This window comes from Mesocricetus auratus, unplaced genomic scaffold (genome assembly GCF_017639785.1).
Source record: "Mesocricetus auratus isolate SY011 unplaced genomic scaffold, BCM_Maur_2.0 Super-Scaffold_100006, whole genome shotgun sequence".
Lineage (NCBI taxonomy): Eukaryota > Metazoa > Chordata > Mammalia > Rodentia > Cricetidae > Mesocricetus > Mesocricetus auratus.
This window is the reverse complement of record NW_024429190.1, coordinates 105,321,850-105,348,967: the sequence shown is the minus strand read 5'-3', so window position 1 is coordinate 105,348,967 and position 27,118 is coordinate 105,321,850. Positions and strand designations below refer to the sequence as shown.

Genomic DNA, 27,118 nt, shown 5'->3' with positions numbered 1-27,118 from the left:
GTGAGAGAGAAGACAACAGGAGGGACAGAAGAGAGAGAGAGAGAGAGAGAGAGAGAGAAAGAGAGAGAGAGAGAGAGAGAGAGGGGGGGGAGGGAGGGAGGGAGGGAGAGAGAGAGAGGGAAAGCAGAGAGAGAGAAAGCAGAGAGAGAGAGTCAGATGTCGACCTGGGTCCAGACATCCTTCTCTGACTTCAGGCCTCTGTAATTGTCACCGTCTATATATAGGGCCACGGATTTTTTTGAGTTAATCTTGTATCCTGCCACTTTGCTGAAGGTGTTTGTCAGCTGTAGGAGTTCCCTGGAAGAGTTCTTCAGATCACGTTTACTCAGGTCTGATGTCCCAGTCCTGTAACCCTGAGATTTTTCACTGAGGTAGACGGTCCTTGAATTATGGCTGGATTTATTTCTCATCCTCTGATGCACTTGTTGATTATCAATGAGTCAAAAGTGGTTGCACGTCCTGCTCACTTGCTAAAATCAACGTAATGTCATCAGTATAGGCTTGCTTTTCTGCTCCTTGAGTTCTGCACCTTCTAGAGAGAAGAGTGTCCTCCTGGCACACTGAGAAACCGTTAATCTGTTTAAGTGCATCTGTAACTGGTCATTTTTACCACTAAGTTCATTGTTGTCTTTCACTGTGGTCTGAGATGCTGGAAGTTGGTTAATTTTATCACGGCGCTCATTCCTATGCTTGGACAATTTATCCAGAGATGCTAAGAGCAACCAACCAGCATCATCATTTTCCTACAAACTGTCAAAAGTTTTAGATGTGGAGTTAATTACTGAGTCCATTGCTACCCTTAACTGGTGAGTAAAAATAATCAAATGCATTTATTTCCTTAAATGTGTAAAATAGTTTACATTTTCGGGCTTTTAGTACACTCGCAGCTCGAAGGAGAGGATTCAGGAACCAGAGAGGCTTAGGTACTGGTAGATGTTGGAAAGTGGAAACCTTATTCAAGATACATAGAAAAATTAATTTTCATACTTCAGTTACTTTAAAACAACTTTGGTACCAAAATATGTATTAGTCAGTGTTCTCTAGAATAGCAAAATTATCCAGTGAATGTCTTCTCTTCATCTGTCTCTCTCTCTCTCTCTGTCTGTCTCTCTCCATATATATGTGTGTGTGTGTGTACATGTATATATGTGCATACAGAGATAATCTAATAAATCCAATATATATAAAGTATGTGTGTTTTATTAGATTAATTTACAGGCTATGGTTCCTCTAATGCAACAATGACTGACTACAAACTAAAAGTCCAAGAATCTAGAAGTTTCTCAGTCCATGTGGCTGAATGTCCCAGCTAAGCTTCAATAGGCCCTGGGATCATGAAAAAATAGGCTTAATGCTAGTGAAGAAGTGGACTTTCTAGCGAGGTGAGCTCAGGCATGCAAAGAGCAAAAGCTTCCTTCTTCCATGTTCTCACACAGGCCTCCAACAAAGCATGCAGCCCAGGTTAAACATATGTCGTCTTGTCTCAAGATCCAGATTAGAGGAGTATGACTTCCTATCCCAAAGGTCTGGACTAGAAGTGGATCCACCCATTTCAAACTAAGCAAATAGTATCCCACAGGAGTGCCATCCTATAATCAGACTTTTCTTTGGGGCATTAGCTCACCAATAATGACACAGATGGGTACCTATTTTTAATAAAGCTTGGCCTCAATTTAGGCTTTTCCCAACTATCTCTTATACTCCTGTTTCTGTCCATCTACATTCTGCCACATGGCTCGGTTACCCCTCCTTTGTGCCCTCTATATGATTTTGTTAGTGTCCCGCTGGTGTCTCTTGAGCACCTAAATTCATCCTCCCGAGTTCCTCTCTCTGCCTGGAAGTCCAGCCTGTTCTCTCCTCCCTAACTATTGACCAGTGAGCTCTTTATTAAACCAACAAGATGCTGGCAGTTGTGGAGAATTGTACCATAAATAAATATCTATGGTACCATTACCTTGTGCACATATATAATTAAGTAGGACATAAGAGTTAATTCCCCATGTGGAAGGTAATAGAGGATTTCCAATCAGTTTTGGAAGATGGAAGTGCTACAGGTTTTGCTTTTTGCCCCAGGAGAGATTCCTGGATAGGGAAACCTGACTTCTGCTGAGTTAAGGGGAAAGCTGATTAGCAGGGAGGCCATGTTCATTCCACATGACATCTGCAGTCCTTCCCCTGAACATTGCATTGTATCCTAGAGACCATGGAACCCCGTGACGTCATCTGTGTTGTAGCAACATCAACTGCCTTTGGAGAATCTTTCAGTGCCCTGTTTCAACGATGAACACATTGGCAAGACTGGGGAATCTCCTTAGGAGAGAAAATGGAGAGGGAAGAAAGACCAGAGAGAGGCAGAAGAAAGCTGACCTTCAGCCTCAGTTTAAACCATCAAAAAAAAAAGTGTTCAAAAGGAACAACAGTAAGTCCTGGGCAGGAGATGGGGAGCTCCCTGGAGAAGATGGCCGTTAGCGGGGACTTTGAATAATGGGGCATAAGCATTGGGGTTTCTGGGAAGAAATTGGACTTCTCTGCCTGACAGTGCTCCTGGAAATCAAGTATTTCAGGGTAGTAATTTGTCTCTCCCAGAAGGCAGGAACTGGCAAGCCAAAAGCTGTTCTGCTTACAGGACGGTGAGGGTTGATGGAGGGCCAGCATCAAAATGAGACCAGCGTGAGGGGGGGCAGTGAAGTGTGCCGAGCTCCAGGCATGGACACTGTACTTCAACGCCAGCGGATAACTTTAAGTACTGTGCCCCTTCTCTGTGTGCCCTGGCTTGTCAGTAACATGACTTCATGAATCTGGTGACCATGTTCTGCACTGGTATGGCTTCTCCACCTGTAGCCATGTGCTTGGAGTGACGTGTCAGGGTGTTTGGGGTACCTCCTAGCTTCTAAACCCGCAGACTTGTGCATTCTACAGGCAAGTTGAATGGAGACTCTGCAGCTGTGAATAAGCCTGAGGAAGTTTTTTTCTTTCTTTAAGGGAAGTATGTGCTGAGGGGGCAGGAGAAAGCAGCTGACTGAGACATGCAACTACCTTCAGAGACGGGAGAGCTGAGATCCCCTGGAGGGGCTTCTCAAGCCTGAGTCAAAATCCATCGGTGTGTCACTGAGTCAAAGGCATAGACACTTCCCAAAGATGTTTTAGGGCTCAGAGTGATCTGTATATCTTCTATTGCTTATTACAGTGCTTGTTGACTTGTGTTCATCTTCCCACAGGGGCTGCTGGAGAGCCATCACTCCCCTGCAACCCTTCTCATCAAAAAAGAGTTGAAGAAGATGGAGAGTCTGAACATCCAGCTGGAGTAAGTGGCCAGAGAAACAAAGGAGCTGCGAGATTGCCTCATCTCTGTCACTGAAGGATCCCTTGACAATAAGTATTCATTGTTTCCAATGCCATGGTGACCATCTTGGTTCCACAATTTTACCCTTAGTTTATTTGATCTAAGATCTGAGCTTCTGAGTGTCTACACCTTCAGGGTGTCCCTTCGCCCAACACTGTTATCTCTAAGTGCTTTCCAGAAGCCGAACCTGAAACCTGGCCAGAGTGAGATGGGGAGAGACTATTATTCTCTTCCCTCCAAATGAAAACCAGAGCCTGTAGCCTGAGTCACATAACTCAGGGATTGACACAGAGGTGTGACTTCCCAGGATGCATTTGGACAGATCCTGTCAAGTGGCAGCTTCTGTGAGACATAGGCTGCTGTGAGTTTATGGTGATTGTTTGCCTGGCAAGACACTGTGTGCTGGGTTCTTAAGTAGCAATTAGAGAGGCCTGGTCACACATTTCAGTGTGCAGATACAAGGCCTGGAACTGATCCCTGCACATTGTGGTCCTGAGATGGCACACCTGCATGCATTATTTAATATCCCTCGGTTCCAGCCTCTCTCTCTCTCTCTCTCTCTCTCTCTCTCTCTCTCTCTCTCTCTCTCTCTCTCTCTCTCTCTCTCTCTCTCTCTCTCCCTCTCTCTCTCTTCTCTCCCCCTCTCTCCCCTTCTGTTTCACAAACAAATATACACATACAGAAACGCAAAAGCGTGTTGTGTGTTTGTCTGTGTGTTTGTACATTTGTGCATGTGTTCCCCCCCCCGATTTTGCCACAGACCACCCCAGCCGGGTATGGGGGTCCCTGAGATGAGGGTTCTCGAAGACCAGGTGGGTAAGGATTCGTCAGTGACAAACAGAAACAAACACAGAGGCAGTTTGAATCCTAGTGGTTTTTTTTCAAGCTTTTTAGCAAAGCTTTTTATGCAGGATAAAGCATATCTTCTCAGAGTTAGTATTCAGTGAAGCAGACAAATGACATTACTGTTACTAGGCATAGTAACACACAACTTATCTGAGGATAATAAAAATAACAAATCAAGAAGTTATTCAAGGCTAACTGCAGCTAATCACCCATTTCTAAGATCAGGTAAATAAATTTTTATGGTTAGTTATTGTTTGGTGTCTGTTACCTAGTTCACAATTGTTTGATTCTGTTGCCTAGTTCTTGTGTGTCTTTAAAATATTGAGCTATTTTGACTTTTTCTTATCAAAAAGATTTCTTATTAAAAGTCTTACTTTAACAAACATTAAAACCACTCTCGATTACACATGTACAGGCATATGAAATTCTATTGTTGGGAAAGCTTTTATCAATACTATTACTATTTACTTATGTGAGTGATATTAATGATTCGAAAAGCACTGGTTTTCCTGGAGACGAGGTCATGGTCAGTGACCATATCTCAGAGGATGGTTTCTCATTTTATCTTTTGTTTAAATGTCAGCATAGGCTTTCAGGAACATTTCCAGAGATTGCCATGAGAATGGCTCAATATTTTTCTCCGGCCGAGAACTCCACAACCTTTTCCAGGAGACCTCCTTCTTTTGAAGTTATTGCCTCACTGATAAGGAAACGGTACATCAGGAAAAAAGGGTCTAGGATACTTTATTGAACATAGAGATCACTTACAGGGGAAGCTGGGAAGCGCTCTGCTCTCCAAAGCACAGCACGGTCAGGATCCAAGAGAGCCAGACTGCCCACCTGTTCCTTCTTTATCCCCTGAATCTTCCCACATACCCCCATCATCTCCTCTTTTCTGTCTAAATAAAAAGGTTTTAACTTTAACATAGTCAAATTATATATAACAGAACAGTTATCAAGTAAGAACTATAGTTACAATATTTTGTCCATAACATTTAGTAAGATTTAAAGAAAGTATTTTATCATCTATCCTATCTGTGTGAGTCTAAAGTCTTATATGTAGCTTACCTTTTATCATAACTAAGGAAAACTATAACTATAACTGTCTTCAACTCCATCAAAGACCACAGAAGGATAATATATATATATATATATATATATATATATATATATATATATATATATACACTAGAATTGACAGAGACATCTCACTACCTGGACAGTCACCCAAAGTTCCTCTGTAAAGTTGGGGCATCCATCTTTAACCCATAGGCCACAGTGTGTCTGGCAGAATTCTCAGCAAGGCAGGAAATTTTACACTATCTGCCTACATTGGCAGTTTGACGGTCATTTTTCTGTGTCCTCCAGAATGTCTGGCAGACTCTTCCATGAAGCAGGAATCCTGTTGGACTGTTCAAGTTCAGCAGTCACTTTACTGTGGGTCCTACATGTCCAGTTTATACAGCAACAGTCAAACAGTCCAGGCAAGAGCAATTTCTTGCCCAAATGGCTAACTTTACGTGTTGAAAGCAAACTCCATAACGAGTTTCTTTGATGTCCATCTTCTTCTCAGAAGTAATTGGTGTGCCAGGAGCAGACATTTCTCATTGTCAAGAAAAACCCTAAACCATTTTAAATGGCATTTTCTGAAGGTCTTTGAAAGGGTTGAAGACTATCTGTCTCAAATATTATCTCTGTATATCTAGAAAACCTAACTAACCTAACTATAAATTATGACTGTTATAGGTAGCTATCTATAATCTGTACTTATACATCACATTTTTAAAAGATCAGTATAAACACAATACTTAAACAAGAGGATAAATATACATATCACAAAATTGACCTTAAATTTGTATCAATAAATGAGAATGCATTCCAATACAAAGTATTCATTACTATACCATAATCTCCCTTTTACCTTTAAAAAGAGATTGATTGTGATCATTGCCCTTTATAAACAACCCCATTTAAATGAAAACAGAAATTTTATAAGCAGTATTTGGGAATTTGGGCATTGTTCATTCCAAACTGCTTCCTGCTGATAGGGGGTGCTGTCCATACCATGGGGATCATGACAAAACTCAGAAACCTGGCCAAGTCCTTGTTGTTGGTAGTCTGCAAGGCTACATCAACTCAGCTGTTTTAGACGTTGGATCACCTGGGCCACAGATTCTGGAGGTCTTGGTTCAACAAACTGTAGAGGTCTGGAAGGAATCCATAGCTTTTCATTTTCTGGGGAAACACAAAAAAAATCTCTTTTCCAAAGGGACATATCTTAAATTTTGAAGTCAAAGCTTTTTAAAAATATGTAAGTTGGATTAATTTAGCAGCATTTATAATCAAGTATATTTCAGCAGTTGTTCCTTCCTTAGCAATTGAACAACTGAAAAACACAATAGCATACAGTATTCTGTGTATTTTTCATCTTTATGTGGCATAATTATATTACTCTATATCTTTTACTTTTTCTCTGAGACAGGGTTTCTCTGTGGAAATCCTCCTGCCTCTGCCTCTGGAGTGCTGGGATTAAAGGCATGTGCCACCAAACCCAGCTACTCTCTTCGTTTATGTTTCTTTTTCTCTACCAAGCCTACGTATATTTTTAAACACACTATAAACCCTTTAGAGGTTTTACTTTATCTGAATCGACTTTACTATAAATCTTTTATGTTTTTCTGGCCATGTGTCTGTTATCTGCTAAACAACATTGCTAAAATCAAAGCAGCAGTGGCTGTTTTAGCCACTGACTTTCCAACACGGCGGATGTAAATTTACCTCCAGCACTGGGAGCTGTACTCACCGCCTTAGTCTATGCCAACATCAAGCAAATGCTGCCGGCTTGGAGATGTGGTCACTGCCACTGCCAGCTGCTCGTACACACCATTCTTGTTTGGTTATGGGTCTTAAAAGAGCCCTGTGGTGTCTTGCCACTTTTGCTTAGTCAAAAAGACTCCCTTAAGAGAGCTGAGTGAGTCTCTGCTTGTCTCTAGCAAAATAGAGCCCACATGAGAAAAAATGCTGCTACCAAGAAGCTGTGTTTGTCTCTGTTCCTTTGACTGTAAAATCCCTTCTTAAGCTTTGGTCAAGCTTTAAGTGGAAGCTCTTAGTACCCACATTGCCGGCGCCATATTGTTGCAGGATCCCGCCTGGGTGCTGTCACCGTTTTAGCCCCCAAATAACATAAGAGACACTATTATAATTATGAAGCTGTTGGACTTTTTCTTGGTTTCTTATTGGCTAGCTCTGACTTAATTATTAACCCATAACTGCTAATCTGAGTGTTTCCATGTGGTCTTCTCTTACCGGAGAAAGGATCTGGACCTCTTACTCCTCTGGCGTCCTACATTGTGACTGACTGTGCCTCTGTTTCTCAGAATCCTACTCTGTAAAGGGAAACCTTTTCCTTGAGAGAAGCCTTCCCGCCAGCCTGGTTCCAGAGCCACATCAGTCCCAAATAACACACAGGAGGCTATATTAATTATGAAGCTGTTGGCCTTGCTTGTTTCTTCCTGGCTAGCTCTGACTTAAGTAATTACCGCATAATTGTTAATCTAAGTATTCCTCTTACCGGAGAACTTTCCAGGCTTCCTACCCCATGTCGTTACAAATTGACTCTCTGTGTTTCTCCTACCTAGAGTCCTCCTGGATTCCTAGTCCCACCTATCTTGGTTCCCTATTGGCCAACAGTGCTTTATTCATTAATCAAAGAGACATATCCACAGGACTTCTCCCATCAGTATGATAACAGAATCAGCCTTTTCGGAGCTAAGAGCAATATCCCATTGGAAGCCTGAAAACATGTCTATGGTATGATGTATGTATTTCAAACTTCCAAATTCCATTTGCTAAATTTCATTCCTGTGAATACTCTTGCAGTTACTGCCTGCTTGTAATCGAATTTGATTATACAATGGGACAGTTGCTTATTATTTCCTTGGCTTGTTAGACCAAGTGATAGAAAAATCCTTCTTTAAGCCTTTGCTGTTAACATGGTATTTCTTATGAAATTCTGAAGCTTCCAACACACTTCCTATTAATAAACGATCAGTCTCAGCATTGCCTTGTGCTAGAGGACCTGGCAGACCTGTATGGGATCTGATGTGTGATATATATATATGATGAGTTCTGTTTCTGATGGTTTCCTAAAATTGTAAAAACAATGAGGTTAATTCTATGCCATCATGAACAAATTCTGCAGTTTCAATGTGAAAGATGACTCTCTCTACATACTGAGAATCCATAACTATATTGAGAAGCTCTGTAAAATCCATGAGCACCTTGAGAATGGCGTACAACTCTGCCTTTTCACAGAGTTGTAAGGACTTTGAACTACTTATATTTCCTGATTTATAACCTACCTTACCTGACTTGTTTGCATCAGTGTAGAATGTAAGAACTCCAGAGATTGGTGTTTTTCTTACAATAGGTGAAAGTATACAAATTGCTTTCTTTATGAATTTGATTCTCTCTGTTTTGGGATAATTGTTACTAATTGTTCCCAAAAAGTCACTGCAAGCCCTTTGCCAATATTTATTATCCTTCCATAAGGAGGAAATTTCTTCATTAGTTTAAGGTACAATAATCTCTGCTGGGTCTCTTCCATCCAGTTGACAAAGCGTTAACTTACAGTTTAATATCAAAACATCGATCTTTTCTATATATGTCTTCAGTTTTTTATTCTGTTTATGTGGCAGAATACCCATTATAGTATGATGTCTTCCCTCTGCATTAAAATTCCTGAGGGTTATTCTCTAGATGGTAAAATAACCAGAATGCAGTCCAGTTTTGGGTCCACACAGTCCACATGTGCTTCTAATAGTCTTTGTTCTACTCAGTCTAATTCTTTTTCAGCCTCAGCTGATAATATTCATGGTCTCTTTAGTCCTTGTCTCCTTTTAGGGCCGTTTTCAGGTGTTTTAAATCATTGTCTATAGATGAGAAATTTCTCGTATTTTTTGAAGATAATTAAGAGTTTGGTAACGTTCTCTCTTGATCTGCACATTTTGTGATCTAATTTTCTGTAGATCTATTTTATAATCTAAATAACTAATAGAACCTCCAGTTTGTATTTTTTTCTGGGGCATTTTGTAATCCCCAGCGAGGTAAAATTTCCTTTACTGCCTCAAACATCTTTCCCAACATTCCTTCCTTCGAATAAGCCAGCAATATGTCATTCATATAACGGTAAATTATGGATTGTGGAAATTATTTCCAAAGGTTTTTGCACAAAATACTGGCATAAAGTAGGACTATTTAACATTTTTGTTGCAAAACCTTCCACTGAAATCTTCTAACTGGTTGAGAATTGTTATAGGTAGGCATTGTGAAAGCAAATTTTTCCCTGTTCTTTTCTTTCAAAGGTATAGTGAAGAAGTAATCTTTTAGATCAATAACTATAATTAGCCATCCTTTAGGTATCCAGAGAAGGTAATGGCATCCCAGGCTATAGAGAGCCCATAGGCTGAATAACTTTATTGATATCTCTCAGATCAGTAAGCATTTTCCATTTACCAGACTTTTTTTATAATAAATACAGAATTCCACATACTGGTGGATTCTTCAACATGTCCAGCATTTAGCTGTTCCTGAACCAGCTTTTCTAAAGCCTCTAACTTCTTATGTGTCATAAGCTGTTGCCCTACCCAGACAGATTCATCTGTTAACCATTTTAAGGGTAGTGCTTTTGGTTCCTCTGTAGGGGTGTCACTAGCATCTTGTTTCTGCACAGCCTGTATATTTGTCATCTGTTTACTGTTGTGCCTTACAATATATTTTCTACCACTAAGAGCTTATTTATGATTCATACCTGACACAGGAAGAATGATAATCTGGGTATTCCATTGTTGCAATAAGTCATGACCCCAGAGATTTGTAGCAATATCTGTGACATATGGTCTCAGTGTTCCTCTTTGTCCTTTGGGCCCTATACAGTCAACCCATCTTGTTCTTTGTTGTACTTGAGATAGGGTTCCAATCCCTAACAATTGAAAATGTACTTCTTGTAGGGGCCATTTTAGAGGTCAACATTCTTGAGTTATAATAGTAATATCTTCTCTAGTATCTACTAAGCCTTCCAGTATAATGGTATTTATTTGCACTTTTAATTTTGGTCATTTATCATTTATAGAAGTCTGCCAAAATACAGTTTTTGTTTCCTCTAGTATCAATTGTTTCATCCTCAGTAACTAATCTGTCATCCACAGTACCATTACATCCTTACAATAGGCAGTAGATCTTCTAATTGTCCTGGGAGAAATCATCCTCCACAGTGACTGGGATTGACCGGATCACTTTTCACACGGGGCCCTTCAAGAGGCCCCTTGAGGAGTTTCCCGGTTGAAAAGGGTTACCTTGTTTGTCTGTGGTCGACCTACGTTCATTGGTCCAGTGTTGGCCTTTGCCACATCTCCTCTATAATCCAGAAGGCTGGCGCCTTCTGTTTGAATCATTCCTAGGAGAAGCATTATTTCTAGGCATGCTTTGCCTATAGTTCCTACTCTGATGTCCTATTCTACTACAGTTAAAACATTTGGTATTACAATGTCTTTTTAAACTCCTGGAGATTGATTCTCCAACCCAAGTCTGTATCTGTTAGAGCATTTGTCCTATTGGTGGCTCTTTAGGCCTCTATAAATGGCCTCTTCTACCCAAGTTCCTGTCTCTTGATGTTATACTCTTTTTGCTGTATGTAAAACCTATTCATCCAATGGCACTGATTTAATTTTTATTTATTTTTTTTGTTTGTTTTTTCGAGACAGGGTTTTCTCTGTGGCTTTGGAGGCTGTCCTGGAACTCCCTTGGTAGTCCAGGCTGGTCTCGAACTCACAGAGATCCGCCTGCCTCTGCCTCCCGAGTGCTGGGATTAAAGGCGTGTGCCACCAACGCCCGGCTTTGATTTAATTTTTAATGGCCAGAGTATTTATAAGGATTTTTCTAGACTCTGTGTCAGATACTTGTAATTGCACTGCTCTGGCCAGTCTTTCCAAGAATTTAGTGAACCTTTCTCTTGGACTTTGTATCACCTTGGCATAAGGTTCAATTCTTTCTCCTGGTTCATGAACCTTACTCAAAGCATTCAGAGTTGCATAAAGATAGGGTGCGGTTTGTCATATTCACCCTGGGCCTGTGGATCAACATAGTCACTCTCACCAAGACTGCTGTCTTGGGAAGTCTCCTGACCTTTCTTTAAACTTTGAAGCTCGATGGCCTTCACTTCCTTCCTCCACAAAGCCCTCCATTGTATTTGAGGCAAGTTGTCTAGCACCACTGAAATAAAGTGACCCCAATCTTTTGGAGTTAATCAATTTACACCTGCCCAAGAGTTCAGCAATTCCCTGACGTAGGGGCTCTGGACCCCATACAAAACAATGGCCTGCTTAGTCCCCTTCAGGTGCTTCCTCTGGATTGGCTCCCACTGATAAATGATGGAACCATTATGTTGCCTCCTTGTTGCTGGTCTTTCAGTCAGAGCTACTGGGAAGGCCATATGAGGTGGCCTAACAAACTTGGGAAGAGCTCCTATGGGTCCTGTAGGTATATCTCTGCCATGACCTGCCACTAGACATGGTGAATCTGATGTATCAGCTTGTAAATCCTCGAAGACTTGCAGCCTCATGACCATCGTGCCTCTGAATGATTGAATTTTCTGAGTCAGAAATTTTTCTAAGGACTGCATAGAATCTGCCCGTTTGTTGGATTCCTCATTTATGCACAATTCCAAGCACTGAATACTATCATCCCTGGAGGTCTGAATAGTGTGTAAGTTGCCTTCTAGGAATAGTGTTCTATCTGCTAGACAGCCATTATTTTCAGACATGGAGTGAATTGTTCCTGATAATTTGATGGCTTCCTCCTGACTGGATTCTATTTTGGCCATAAGGGCAGTGAACATGGAATCAATCATGTCTTTTAAGTTGTTATGTTTACATTCCAAGTTGTCTACTCTGTTAGACAGTTCCTCTTTGACCTGAAGATTTTGATTTTTTTACTCTTTTTAATCATCTGTACAATTTCCCCACTATCTGCCTTATTATTATTAATGAATCTCTTCCATGTGATTATATGTAAGAGGAAGTTAATTGTGAGCATCAGACAGAAATACATTTGAAACATGTCACAATTGTCTCCCAATATGTAATCCATGACATTGTCAATGGGATCTCTAATGTTCTGCATCGTTAAATTATCTGCTATGGTATAAGGCAAGTAAAGGTACCACTGATTTTAAAGTTGCAACCTTACCTCCAAAAATTTTCTGGTTAAGGATTTGTACCTGCAGTTAGTGTCCTTTGCTAGTAGATGGCATAGGTGTACCGCCAAACACAGCTACGCTGCAAAAATTAGGTGTCTTTAGGCGAATCTGGCAAACTCCAAGCAGCTTCCACAGAAAATTAGCAAGCCGACTTACTAAAAGGGGAAAAAAATGGCTGGAGCAGACTGCGGGATCCTGTGGGCTATGGAAGGAACACGGGCACTGTGGAGAGGAGGCAGGCCCCCCGGAAGGGGAGCAGACGCCGAGGCGCACTTCGGGGATGGTGCTGCCAAGGGCCAGTTCGGCATCTCCGTGTGCAGCTGCTAAGGGGTGCTTGTTTAGCAAGTTTTGGGTTGCTGGTTCCAAAGCGGTGGCTTGGCCAGGCAGGACACGAAAGTGGCGCAGGGTGCAGGGCGCAGAGCTGAGTGAAGTTGCTTGTCCCGCAGCCGTTTGCACGAGGCGTGCAGGGAGGCGTGCCCGTTCCAAAGCTCTGCAGGGACTGAGGCTTTTAAGGAGCTGGCAACTGCTAGTCCGGGCTGCGCTTGAGCTGTTGATTGGGAGGGCAGGACTGGATTGGGAAATCCCCAGTGACCCAGGAGGGAAACCTAGGACCTGGCCGGGGCCGCCTGGGCAGTTACCACAAGGGGTGGGGGTGGCAGCCGGTCCGGCAGGAAGCACGGACTCTGGGGACCAACTCCTGACATCAGCTGAAACAGAAACAGTGCAACTGGAAAAGGGGGTCTAGGATACTTTATTAAACATAGAAATCACTTACAGGGGAAGCTGGGAAGCGCTCTGCTCTCCGAAGCACAGCACGGTCAGGATCCAAGAGAGCCAGACTGCCCACCTATTCCTTCTTTATCCCCTGAATCGTACTGTACCTGTGACCACGCCCCCCTGGTCTCTCCCTACACCTCACTCTGTGGAACTTGTCACGCAGAATCTACTGGATTTGGTGCGGCTAGACCCTGCAGTCCAGGGTCTGTGGTTGGGCAAGAGGAGTTTCCTGTCTCACAGTTCCTAGGTGGTGATACCTGTGATCAGCACTGGGATCCCACATTTAGCATTACACTTCTGCCAATGTGTTCACCTTAGTGCAATGTAGTGCCTTGAGGCGTGTATAAATCTATCATGAGTTAATTCACCAAAATGTTGAGTCCCATCCACAAAGTTCCTCATGGTATGATTTTGGCCTCCATGGTGACAGGCAACAGGATTGAGAATTTTGTTGGGCACAGTTTTGTTGGGCACACCCTGTAAAGTAGATGACAGGGAACTTCTCATCCAGCTATGTCAGCAGCCCTCACCTCTCTTCACCTGAACATCCTGCCTCTGCTGGCCTGGGTCAGGATAGCAAACTTAATTAGCAAAGAATTTCCAAGTACATTGGAGACAGTGTGGAATTCCACGGTCTCTGGTAGTCTTGTACATGAAAACTTTGTTCATGGAGATTTTTGCTTCTAGGTGCATCCATGCCCTACCAAAGACCAAATCCTTTATCTGAAAAACCTGAAGATGGAGTATAATCAGGTCATGGCAGACCTGCATAGGTTAGAGAATGAGAACATTGAAGCCTTAGATAAATTCAGTCAGCACGACAAGAAGTCACTCTTTTATTGGTAAGTGCCTATCTTGCAGGGAACCACAGCATTGTGAAATGTACATCTCTGCCTTTCTGGTTTTCTGGACTGCAATGTTCACACTTCTGTTTCTAGCCTTTATGTCTCTTAGCAAACATCCTTAGCAAGAATCTCTTGATCTTGTGACTCTGACACTGATTTTTGCTAATTGTGAGAGACAGTTAGTTCCTCCCAGGAACAGACTCTCATCCTTAATAGAATCTAGTTTAATGGTTTTCAACTTTCCCAATGCCATGACTGTGTTAATACAATTTGTCATGTTTTGGTAAGCTCCAACCATAACGTTATTTTTCCAGCTACTTCATAATTATAAATTTGCTACTGTTATGAATCATGATGTAAGTATCTGTTATGCAGGGTGCCTGAGATGCCACTCATTGGAAGAGTCATGACCACCTCTCTAGGTAGAATAACAATTGCCAACATGAGAGTGGTATCAGGCAGGGGCCTATTGCCCCCATGAGTCCTCTGAACCCCTTGAGTCTCCTATGCTCCCTCCTAGTGGATTTATCTCCTATTTCCTGATGTTGCCCCATTACCATGGTCAGTTAAGGGCATTGAAGGATGTACTCCCGTTGGTTGGTAGAGACACTTGGATTTCTTTTGTTGTTGGCATATTCATAAATAGTTTGATTCTTTCTGGAGTTCTCTGTTCTCTCCTTTTTGCCTCCTGAGTGCAGCTGGCATGACTTCATTGGCTTCTTGTCTCTGTCTCCTTTGGGAACCTGAGGACCAGTGGGGTTGATGGGTTATGGAGGCAGGGGTGGCAGGAGGAGCCTGGCAGGGCTCACTGTACAGAGAGTGTTTCCAGCCATCTGCAGCACAGACTCCAGATGGAGAAGACTCAGGGGCAGTATGTCATGGACAAGCCGAGTGAGGCAGGAAACAAAGAAGGTGCTGGGGGAATGGATCCTGCTGCAGTACTACTTGGGAGAACTGAAAGGGGTCTGTGAGGAACAGGAACAAGTCATCAGAGACTCCAGACCCAGGAGCAGGTGGTAAGAAAAAACAGCTGGGTCAGGGTTAGGTCCAGCACCATTTCCTCATGTAACATTACTGTCTACCCATCCACCCAAATGTGCTTTAACTTATCACTTTACTAGCCCTCCCACACAGGTTCATCCCCCTCACTCTCATGACATCCAACTGCTCATTTCTGTGTCCATGCATCAGTATTTCTGGGCAGTGAGTTTCTTGTAAGAATCAGTTGGAAACAAACCCTGATGTTCTTCTTGAAGTTTAAGGCCAAACAGAGAGATGGGTCAATGACACTTCACATTCCTACATGTCATTGTGATGGGGGTGGAGCTCTGTACAGACTTGAGGAATTAGTTCCAATTCCTGTGGCTGATTTGATTTTCAGGATTCTGTGAGTTCCCAGTGGGGGCAGGGAAAGCAGCTTGCAAGGAGGAAAGCCTACTACAAATGTCAAAGGATTGATTCTCTTTGTCACCGTGTTGGATGGCATGTGTCCTTTTTTCCTCCTCTTCTCTGCATCCCAAGGTGGTCTCTTCACCATGCTCAACTCTTGGTTCACACTGACAGAAACATCAGTGGAAGTTTGCCAGCAGTGTTTAATATGTGTTTCTTTGGCAAGTTCTCCCATCGTGGAGCTTATAATATGACAATGACAGGTTGTTCAGGCATGTGGAAATGGCTTGTGACAGGCTGAGGATTGGGGTGGGAGATATGAGGCTTCAGGACAAAAAGTTCTCTAAGAAGCTCCATATAGTCTGGCCAAGGAGAGCACATTCACCAATACAATTACAGTCCTGAGGGATGGAGAGCAGCATCATTGGATTCTTCTGAAAGAGCTGCTGCGCTCGGTCTAAACTCACGTGCTCATCTAGCTTTTCTTCTCACCTTATTTTGTGTTGTGTCTCTTTCCCTCTCCATCTCTCTCTTTCTGTCTCTTTCCCTCTCCATCTCTCTCTTTCTGTCTCTTTCCCTCTCCATCTCTCTCTTTCTGTCTCTTTCCCTTTCCATCTCTCTCTTTCTGTCTCTTTCCCTCTCCATCTCTCTCTTTCTGTCTCTTTCCCTCTCCATCTCTCTCTTTCTGTCTCTTTCCCTCTCCATCTCTCTCTGTCTCTTTCTCTCTCCATCTCTCTCTTTCTGTCTCTTTCCCTCTCCATCTCTCTCTGTCTCTTTCTCTCTCCATCTCTCTCTTTCTGTCTCTTTCTCTCTCCATCTCTCTCTTTCTCTCCCCCCTCTCTCTGTGTTTCAGGCAGTTGGAGCTATGTGAGGGGTGTAGTACACCATGATTTGAATGATGGCTTGAAGAGACCCCTTGGTTTGTCAGTGTCTGCTCTGAAACAGGCATTCTTCCTTCCCAGAAGCTTTGTGTTTTGGTTAGACTGGAAGACCATCAAGCTATTGGGATTCTGTTTGTGCTTGCACTTGTGTGAGAGTGTATTCATGCCTGTGCTCAAACGTCTCCTAAGAACACAATCTTCTAATGAACAGGAGCAGCATAGACTGGAGGAAAATTTGCAGTCCCTGCTGAAGGAGAGGGAGCTGGTCATCCAGAAAAAGAACGTAGCAGGAAAGTGTAGCATTGCTTGACCACCTCCCAGATGAGGTATGAACACGGACTTGGAGTTGGGGGTTGAATTCAAGTGGATCTCTTCCTTTTGTGGGATCTATCTATAGAGCAGCCTTCTAGCCAACACCAAGAAAGGAACCCTTCAGAGTTGTTCTGATCCAGTCAATAAGAACTTTCCTCCAGGTAATAATATGCTTGATATTCAGGGAGTTGTAGAATTGTGTCCCCCTTGCTCCCTTATGAGTTCTCTGGTGTGTTCTGAGAGGCCTTTTCTTGAACTCACAGAGCTCTGCCTACTTCTATCTCCTGAGTCATGGGCTTAAATAAAGGTGTGTCTCACCATGCCTGAATATAATTACATTTTCATTGAGGGACATAATCTGTAAGGATGAGAGTCCCAACCTTGGTCCCTCTTTGATATATCATTGGCTGTTCTCTTTGTTTGACCATTTCCCATGTGAAGTGTTCTATAGATATAGTAACTTTAGTCATTGCCAGATGAACCCAGACAGATGTTTCTTCTGCAGGATTGTTCAGAACTTTCCCAAGGTGTTGTGTAACAGACTCTTGTAGAGAACCAGAATGTAGATTCCCAGTTTTCATCCTAATGGAAACAGGGCTGTTTTCCTTACTAGAAGTCCCTGAATGCCTGTGTTCTCAGGCTCACACCTGAGGAAATGTTGCTCCACCATGATAGGCTCCGTCTTGCATATTGCAGATTTGAACAAAGAAGAATCTAACCCATGGTACCAATATCTATACAGAGTAAAATCTCTCTACCCAAACACCTGGATCCCCTTACTTTCCAGTACAGTAGTCATCCCAATTCATGTAAAAATCAAAGCTGGCTCTCCTTCTCTAAATCCAAGCATGTTGTTGAAAGAAAAATTCAGAGTTTCTGTCTCATATCAGAAGAGTCAACTGGTGTGAGGCAGAAGAAAACAAAATCTAGGGACACAGTTATCTCTGAAAAAAATCCTAATTTCCTCATACCCAGTTTCATCATTATTGATACCTTTCCCGGTATGCACACCTATAATATTAAAACCTTCTGTGTTGATATGAATGTTTAATTCTTCCACAGTGAACAATAAAATTTCCTAACAGCAATTTTTGAAGTCTCCAGAAAGAATATGGGGCCCCACAATATTGATTCAACTTGATTGAACTTTTTGTCTTTGAACTAGTATATACACCATTAAAGGATTGGTTTGGGACTAAAACTGCTCTAGACAATTCCAGACTAGCTAGCTGAGATGGTGTATGCACTCTGACCAGAGCTTCAGATAAGAACTTAAAGAAGCATCACCTGTTAGAGCTAGACTTCTTGAGACTTAACCATTGCTTTAGGTTTTTTTTCCCCCTACACGATCCCATAGAGTCACCTTTGCCCCATGACAGGAGGAAACAGTTCTAAGAAAACAATGCCCCCTTTCCCTATAGTTGGCTTAGATACTGTTTTGTTTTTTTCCCTAGAAAATGTATAATTATCACCTGCTATAGGTTGGTTTTAAGTTGTGTAGGGTTGGGAATGGAAAATGATGTTCAGATTCAGGAATCTGTTTCTTGTGAACTATTTTAGCAACTACTAACTATAGACAACTTACATTGTTATAAATTCTTGTATATTGAAACTTTTGTAAAAATTAATTTTGTATTCCTGTCTTGGATAATTTGTATACTGTTTCAAACTTTTCTCATGGGGGCCCTTTCCTCCTTGCCTCCTGGAGGTCAGCTCCTAGGTGGCCTGCATTTGTCATGAGCTATGCGTAACACCTTCCCCTCTTTCCTTTACAATGGAATGACCAAGAAAGTGTCAGGTCATTACATCACCAGGGGACAATTCTAGTAGTGGTTGGTGAGGCTCAGTTTCCTTAGCAGAGGGCTGAGTTCTCTCTGAAGGAGAGCTGGTGACTGACTCTTGTGATGCTGCCCTTTTGAAGCCTGTGGTCTTGACTCAGAAGCGGCTGATTTGTAAGAATGCATAGGGAAAGGGGTGCTGCTAGGAATCGTGGTAGACTTGGCCGGACTGGGCTGGGGAGAAAGGAAGCCTGTGCTGATACATTATTTACAATTTATTACAGTTTGCCTGAGCATTCAGAAAGCAAGGCTCACCACAAGCTATAGAGGTCAGGCAGTGTTGTCACACATCTTTAATCCCAGGACTCGGAGACAGGTAGATGGATCTCTCTGAGTTCAAGGACACCCTGGTCTACACAAGGGTGAAGAGGAACAGACCTCATGCCTTTGATCCCAGCATTTGGAATCACACACCTTTCATCCCAGCACTGGGAAGGTGGAGACAGCAGTGATATGGAAAGTAATGAGCTCCAGTAATGCCAGGGATCATCCATTTGGAGCAAACGAGCTGCATCTTACCTACTGGCAAAATAATTTCTGTAGGTTTTTTACTAGGAAGTTGTTTAAGAAGATTCCTTCATCAAATGTATAATTTCATATAAAGAAAGAGAATTATACCATAAATAGATTTCTCTAATATCATTATCTTGTGCACATATAGGAGATAACAGTGAATTCCCCATGTGGAAAGTACTAAATGTACTCCAGTCAATCTCAGAGATCTCTGGTTTTGGAAGAAGGAGGTGCTGCAGGGTTTGCCTTGTCCCTGTGGCACAATGCATTGCCCAGGTATGACTCAAGAGGGAAGAGCTTGATTCTGCCTCCACCTGATATGCCATGCTTTGTTGACTTCCGTGGGAGGCCTTATGCCTCTTGAATGGAGATGGGAGGAGTTAATGAAGGAGTAGAAGGGAGGTGGGGGTAGAGAATGGGAGGAGAAGAGAAACTGTGGTTGGTATGTAAATAAATAAATAGGTCAATAAATAATTATAAAAAGAAGGGACTGTCCCCTGTCTTAGGAGGAGAAATACCCCTTCAGAGTGACTTTCCTTTCTAATTAATTATATTCCTTTTTGAAGGGGGAAGTTTGCCTCCAGAAGTCTTGCTGAGGAAGCGCAGACATGAACAGACATGAGCAGGCATGAGCAGGCATGAGCAGGCATGAGCAGGCATGAGCAGACATGAGCAGGCATGAGCAGACATGAGCAGGCAGTCAAGAAGCCCTCACAGGGATGTGTGCACATTAGCCTTAGCGTTAATCTCTGACCTAAGGACTGCCACTCAGTACTTACCACCCCACCCCATACCTAGCAGTTAAGGTGCTTTTATGGTCTCACCCTTTTCCTGACATAGCATAAGGTTGAGATTCATGGGCAGTGCTGTGATTTCAGATCCATTTCCCCATATCTCAAAATTTTAATTGTCAGGAAATCCAAGGAAAAATACATAAAGTTAAGTTTATTTTATTTATAGCTTAGAAAAAAATTGAGTTCCACTTGATGTGACAAGACACACTCCAGAGTCATTTGTTGATACAGTGGCAAGGTGTGTAAATCATTCGGTGTCTCTGGGTCTTTTTAAAACGATGAAGGAAACAGTGGTTGCGTTCAGGGGAATCAGGATCTTCTGATATGGGAGAGATGTGCCAATGTTGATCATGTCAGGACTTACTTTCACATCTCACTGACTTGTGCAAACCCCTGCGTCACAGAATGGTCTCTAAACATCTTCATGGCATTGAGTTCCCAGGCAACAGTCACTTTAGCAAGGAAAGAATTGGTTTTAGCCCACAGGTCAGGATAATAGTCCATTTTGGGGGAAATCAAGGCAGGAATTCAGCTAGGCATATGACATTCACAGCCAAGAAGAGACAGAAAGAAATGCAGGCATGCTGTCTGCTTGCCTCTGTTATACCCTAGCTTCCTCATCGTTACACATTTCAGCCCATAGCCAATGAAGTGGTTCTGCCCATGTTTAGGGTGAATCTTCCATCTAATTAACAATCTATAAAATCTCCAACAGACATGTACAAAGACACCCTAATATAAGGAACTCTTAACTGAAGGTCCCTCTTTCCAGGGGACTCTAATTTGTGTCTGTCTGATAATAAAAACTAACAGTCACACTGCCCCAACAAAACTGCCAGGCTTTGAGCAGATTTCTGTCTTGCATCTAGAGCTGTGGTCCTCACCCTGTGGGTCCCAACCCCCTAGAGGGGTCACATATCAGATATCCTGCATATCAGATATTTACATATCAGGTATTTACATTGTGATTCATAACAACAAAATTAAAGTTATGAAGTAGAAATGAAACTATTATGTTTAGAGGTCGTGATAAAACGAGTACTGTATTAAAGGCTGACAGCATTTGCAAGATGAGAATCACTGGGGTCAAGTCTCCAGTGGGATCCTAGGCTGCATGTTCCTAAATATGAAAGGACATGCAAAGGAATTTCCTGAATGTCTCTTGCCCGTGAGGAAACTCAGTTCTGTGTGGCAGATGTCAACTGCCTGTCCACATTTACTACCCAGTGAGAGCACACCACTTTGACCTCAACACAGTGGACTTCTCCCACTACCGACACGCTGGTGACACATTTTGGTCACACTTTGAGATCCAATGACCACACCACCATCTTATGGGTGCTTGTTTCTAGGCTGTGCCGGCCTCTTCCAGTGGCACAAACACGTCCTAAATGATTGCTATTTCCATCCTAAACTCTCAGGAATGCGTATCTTTATTTTTGCAAGCAGTATAAGGATTGCGTCCCAGAACTTTTGTGGCCTTTTCCCTGTTGCATCATCCCCTCTTGTGTGCCTTTCCTTCTAGGGCCGAGACTGAGTCAGGCTTTGCCATGGGTGCTCTCTCTGCACAGAGCATTGGTGACACAGACAGCTGGGTGTCAATGAAGACTTTCCAGTCTGCAGGAATAGACTTCCAGAACATCACCCTTGGTTTCCCTCTAACCAAAGAGATCATCTGCACTTCCAAGGTCACCAGGTAGACATTCCTTTGAATATTTCTTTAAGAACAGTGGACCTATGATTTATTAAGTGGTCAGTATCAGGTGTTGGGGGTGGGGCAGACATACTCAAAAGAGAATGTGCTTTTTTATATGACTACAAATGACATGAAAGAGAAACTATTAAGTAAAGTATCAATATTGAAACTACTTCAGTAGACGCTTAGGCCATTTGGTACCCTTACTACAAGTCCAAATAACTCTGATTTTTATGTATTTCTCTTGCTTGCTTGCTTGCTTTGTAGCAATTATCTGGAAGCCCCTAGTGATTCAGTCATCTTTTCAAGAGACCTGACATCAGCAGAGCTAGAGATATATATGCCACAGTGCTTCATGGGTAAAAATCACTTTACCTGTTCGTTCTCTGAGACTTGTGGAAGAAAGAACATCAAATGAAAAACAGCTGTTCCTGGTTGTAGACGAGCAACTATGGATATGCAGGATGTTTGGAGATCTGCCTCTCTTCTCCAGGCTGATCAAAGCCTTCCCAAGTCCTGTTTTGATGTCATGCTGTCCACTCTGTAGACAAAAGACGATGGTGCTGGTCAGAGGAGCAGGGTATCACTCCAGAGGGGCAGAAGGAGGTGAAGTACACAAGGATTCAGTTCCCTGCTGAGCAGGAGGTCAGCTACTGTTTTCTCAGATCCAGAGAGGAAGAGGTAGGTCTCCCCCTTTCAGGAAAATTCTTCTTAATGCCTTTTCAATGATGAATGGTGCACCTAGTGTCTACTAAAACTAGCCTCGGTGAGAGCCCTGCAAAGTCCTTTGCTATAGGCCTCCCCAAAGTAAGGCCTAGCACATTGTTTAGCTGTAAGTGTTACTCTGATTTAATAAAATAGCGTGCTATGTACAGTGCTAGCCCCTTGCCTGGGCACTGATCATTTCATCCATTTCCTGATTAATATGTGCTGATGTTTTTGCTGTACTATTAGTACCTTTACTAATCATAGAGGCTATATTTGAGACCTCTCTTTATATTTCAGTAACCATTCCTGGGATTGGTTATAAAAGCATAAAAACAATCCTTAGCATGGCAAAACAACATCATACTATCCAATTCCAGGTATGCCTTTTATCCCCCTGACAAAGAAATGGAGTTTGCATTGAGAATTTGAGAGTTAACATGTAATATAGTCAGTAAACAAAATGCCATCATTTTTGAATCAGTAATAGTGTCCTTGTTATTTGCTCAAAATCTCAGTTGATCAGAAAGTCTTGATGTCTCTCTCCACATCTCCTCCTGAGGGGTTTGTCACCTACTTTCAGTTGCTTCACTGCTGGTGGTCTCAGAGATACTGTCCTGGTCAGATTAAAAGTCATCTGGGACTTCATATCTTTTCTGGAAAAAAATATAAGCATAACCTCGCCTTGATGTTAGATCATCAGACCCTACCACTGATTAGTTTTTAGATGTTTTTACTTAACCTATTCCTTAAGCTGTGTTTGCTTTGAGGCAAAAATGCCTTAACAGGAGCACAAAAAGCATTATCCTTTAAATTAAAAAAATTAAATTTAACTTAGCTAAACATAGCATGATGTGTGTGATTTTATGTAAATGCATACATACTTTGATTTTTTTTGCAAAAAGGTTTCCATTCAAGAATTTGATGGTGGTTTACAATAGCTTTATCTTGTTGATAGTAAGAGATTTTAGTAAAATCACTAATATTTCATATAAAATTGTCTTTGCTAGTATAAGCAGGACAATTACCAGTTTCTAGTTATGAATGAAATCCCAGATATAACATGCATTCAGAGTTATTTGACAAAGTCAAGTCTTAGATATGACACAATGGTATTTTTGAGGAGATGCCAGTGTCCCATGCTAAACACAGGTTTTGCTCTGCAGCTGACCAGCTAGAGAGAGGCATAATGCATGCCTGTAGTAAATTCCGAGCCTCAATTTCCATATACCTGACAGCTGTGAATGTATAATTTCAGGAGAAAACTAACAAAGATCCTTAACTTCTAATTGTATACTTCACCCTACAGTCGGGGGGCTAGGGCTGGGACTGAAGAGTTCCCATTTCACAATCTGTAGGTGATGTCTGTACCGTGTATTGGGAGCCTTAGTGAACAGCAGTACAGCTCTTGGCCAGCACTCTAACACAGGTACTACCGAGGAATGAGAATGTCTGTTCTGAAGACAGCAGAAACATCATCACAGTTTCTGGTGGGCCCAGAACCGTGGTAACTCTGTAGCATGTGAGCTGTGCAGGGTTCCTGAGGGAGGTCACACAGGCTAGCTGCCATCCTCTACACACCCCGCTCTGCGGCCCTGGAACAGGATAGCAAGTTTAGGAAGCATGAGAAGGTGCCAGCACACAGGCAGCAACCCATGGGCTCCAGTAAACTATCACACAACCTGAATTTATGCGAGCCTTAGGCCTGTGTTCATTGACTTCTTTGTTTCTGGGTCCAGGCCCTACCACCTGCCAAATCGTTTTTACGAGAAACTCAAGATGGAACATAAGCAGGTCATGTCAGAACACTGAGGCCACCCAGAAGTTCAACGAGCTGACCGAGGAGACCGGCTTCTGTTGGTAAGTGCTTGTCTTGGCAGGGATTTCCCACTGTTGTGCAATGGCATCTCTGACTTTGTCTCTGGACTACAGGGTCTGTGGCACTGTTTCTAGCCTTTCTGCTTCTTAGCAAGCAGCCTTACAAAGAAGCTCTTGGAATTGTCCCTTCATACTTAGTTTTCCTAAGGGTTAAAGAAACTGATAGCTCCTCCAAGCACCATGTTGTAATACTCAGTAGCCTCTCTACATCAGTGAGTATCAACCTGTCTAATGCTGTGACCCTTTAATACAGTTTCTCATTGTTTTGAAGACACTCAGCCATAAAATAAACCCACAGGTTGAGAACCACTGGTCCAGATAGAAGAGACATTGGCATCATGAGATGGGTGTTAGGCAGGGCTAACTTCTATAGGACCTGTGTACCCCTTGGGTCTCCCGACTTACCCAATTGTATGTGCCCACTACCTGGTGATGTTTTCACATTACCATGGACAGATTAGGACATATGGGGGACTCCTCTTGTGTTTGCAGGTACATTGATGTCTGTGATTGTTGGGGTTTTCAGAAATAGTTTGACTCTTTCTAGAAATAATGGGTTTCTGGATTGGGCCTTGCTATTGAGGGCTCCTGTTCAGGTCTTCATGAGAACCTGGGGTGGGGTTGGGTTGATGATGCTTGGAGTCAGAGGTAGCAGGGGAGCCTGTCAGGGACTCACTATGCAGAGGGTGTTTCCAGTGATCTGCAGAGTTGGCTGCTAATGGAGCAGCCTCAGCTGAAGAAGAAGGTGGACATGCTGAGACAGGAGAACAAGAAATCGCTGGAGGATGGTGTCCTGCTGAAGCAGCACCTGGGGGACTTGAAAGTGCTGTGTAACACAAGCATGAAGAGACCAGCGGCCTCCAGAAGCAGCACCAACAGGTGGGGTCAGGCCTCTAGGGTGAGGTTATCCCCACCACCATTTGCAAATTTATGTTTAACTTGTCCACATGTCCAGCCACCTGTGTTGCTTGTCCTCTGCCCTCCACCCTATACAGTTGCCCCCCCCCCACATCCTGCAAGCAATTTCCATCCCTCCCTGCCCCTTCCCTTTATCAATCTTGGCTGGAGCCAGGCCCTGCCTCACACTGTGCTCCTCTCAACCAGTGTCCAGCCGTATACATGTGCTCACCCACCACCTGCCCAGTCCGGGCAGCTGCTCACCAGTGTCCCAGGGAGCCCCTAACTTCTCGGTTGCAGAGAGCAAGTGCAAGCGGCCTGGCCTCCTTCTACTCCTGGCTCAGAATCCTTCAGGGGCGGGGGCATGGCACTGGTCTGCAGGGAGAGCAGGTCCCTGGACTGCACGCTGAGTGAGAAAGGCCAGCACAGCCAGCACCTCCTGCACTTGCAGCAGCAGAGCAGCAGAGGGAGCACAGTGACTCCCACATCAACTCCATGCACCACAAGACCAAGCTGTGCCAACCATTCCAGGAGGGCAGCACATGCAAACAGGGGGAGCAGTGTCAGCTCGCACAGGGCTTCCAGCTGTGCAGCCTCCCTGACACCCCAAGTACACGAGGAGCTGTGTTACACACACTACACAGCACCAGCTTCTGCCACTTAGCCCGCGCTGCCATTTCATCTAGAAAGTAGAGGAGGGGTGGACAGTGGGGGTGACGTGGGGTGAGGTCCAGAAACCAGCAAGGTTTGGCCCAACCTTTTTGGACACTCCACCCAAGCCTCAGTTTCTGGGGCTTCCCTTTGGGCACCACCATCCCATCGGCATAAGGGTCTGGAGTTGGCCCTGCAGCCCGACAGCCCCACTTCTCTCATGCTGCCACTGGCCTTATCCTGTTCCTCATCTGCATATCCCCGCCCCCCCACCTCAGTGCACTCCATGCCCTCAGATGCCCCCAAGGTGCAGCACCTAGGTGACTGCTGCAGTAGGGATCACTCTGCTCTATGTCCCAGGAGCTGGGAGGACGTGCTGGTCCCCAGAGACCCACGCTTGGCCTGCCGGCCAGCCTCCTGTGGCTACAGTGCCTTTGCCATTGACTGTGGAGCTGAGCAGCCTCATCAAGCCATTGGCCATCTCCATCCACAGCTGTGCTTGGGTCAAGGACTCCACCTGCTACCACAGCCTGCTCAGTGCCTGGTGGGCCCCATGCTGCCCACTATGCAACCCCCACCAGATTCCTGCACATCCTTTGTCATCATATGGCTTCCAGCTGCTGCCCTGTCTGCCCAAGTCACATGAGTTCCATGCTATCCCCAGCCCCAGAACACCCTGTTGGAATGCTGCAGCTATCTGAGCTGCTTCCTGAGCTCAGGCAGCCTCAATAGTCATGGCCTGCCCATGTTCAGCTGCCTCTCCATTTCCCAGGCCTGCGCCAAGGGGGCACCCTTGAGGCATTCAGAGAGGTGCTGGCAGGGGGCACCAGGCAGGGTGACACTGCTACAGGCATACTCAGATGCCCTGAAGAGCAAGCACATGGACTTGAACTCCACTGGGAGGGGCCCCTTCCATTTTGGGTACTCAGTTCATTTTATTATTGTTGCTGTTGTTGTTACAAAGTCTTGTTCTTGTATAAATAAAAGTCAACAAAATTTTTGCATGGATCAACAAAATATTCACAACAGAGCAATTATGATGTAGGTAGAACAAAAGATACCAAACATTTGTTTAGGTCTCAGATGAGTTTAAAACTCTAGTAAAAACAAAATCAAAACCAAAAAGAAAAACATCAAGCCAGCACCAGTAGCTAAGATCACCATTCCATCTCTTCTTTCACTTGAAAGCTTTAGAGTTCAGATGTGAGAACTCTCACCTTGGAAGAGCTTCCTAATGTTTCTCTCAGACCAGTGTGAGCCGGCCAGGGGCCATCTCCCTAAAGCATAATATTCCAGAATTCAATACAATGCCGAGAACATCCCTTGGTAAGAGTAGCCAACCCTCAGTCAAGTTTGTTGTGGTTCTCCTTGTTTTTGTTTTGTAACAAAGTTACAATTGTCTGGGGGTGGCAGAACCCTTGCTTTCCAAAGGTTGTGAGGGGCTTCCTTGCCACCATGAAATAGGCATTCAGCTTAGAGCCTTTTCCTCTGCTCTCTGG

The 27,118-nt window shown here is 43.5% G+C and overlaps 1 long non-coding RNA gene across 5 annotated transcripts; it reads left to right on the top strand.

Annotated features, from left to right (window-relative positions):
- The first annotated feature begins 2,205 nt into the window (after positions 1-2,205).
- Positions 2,206-26,619, top strand: LOC110343754. 5 transcript variants are annotated; one of them, XR_005877932.1, is made up of 10 exons: positions 2,206-2,419; positions 3,219-3,304; positions 13,908-14,062; positions 16,547-16,661; positions 19,147-19,274; positions 21,318-21,488; positions 21,756-22,169; positions 23,933-24,053; positions 24,768-24,950; positions 25,980-26,619. It is a non-coding gene; the product is annotated as an uncharacterized LOC110343754 (long non-coding RNA). The 5 variants fall into 5 exon arrangements; XR_002386081.2 differs by having other exon boundaries at positions 25,176-26,619; XR_005877933.1 differs by adding an exon at positions 23,552-23,622 and having other exon boundaries at positions 24,768-26,619.
- Positions 26,620-27,118: the final 499 nt, after the last annotated feature.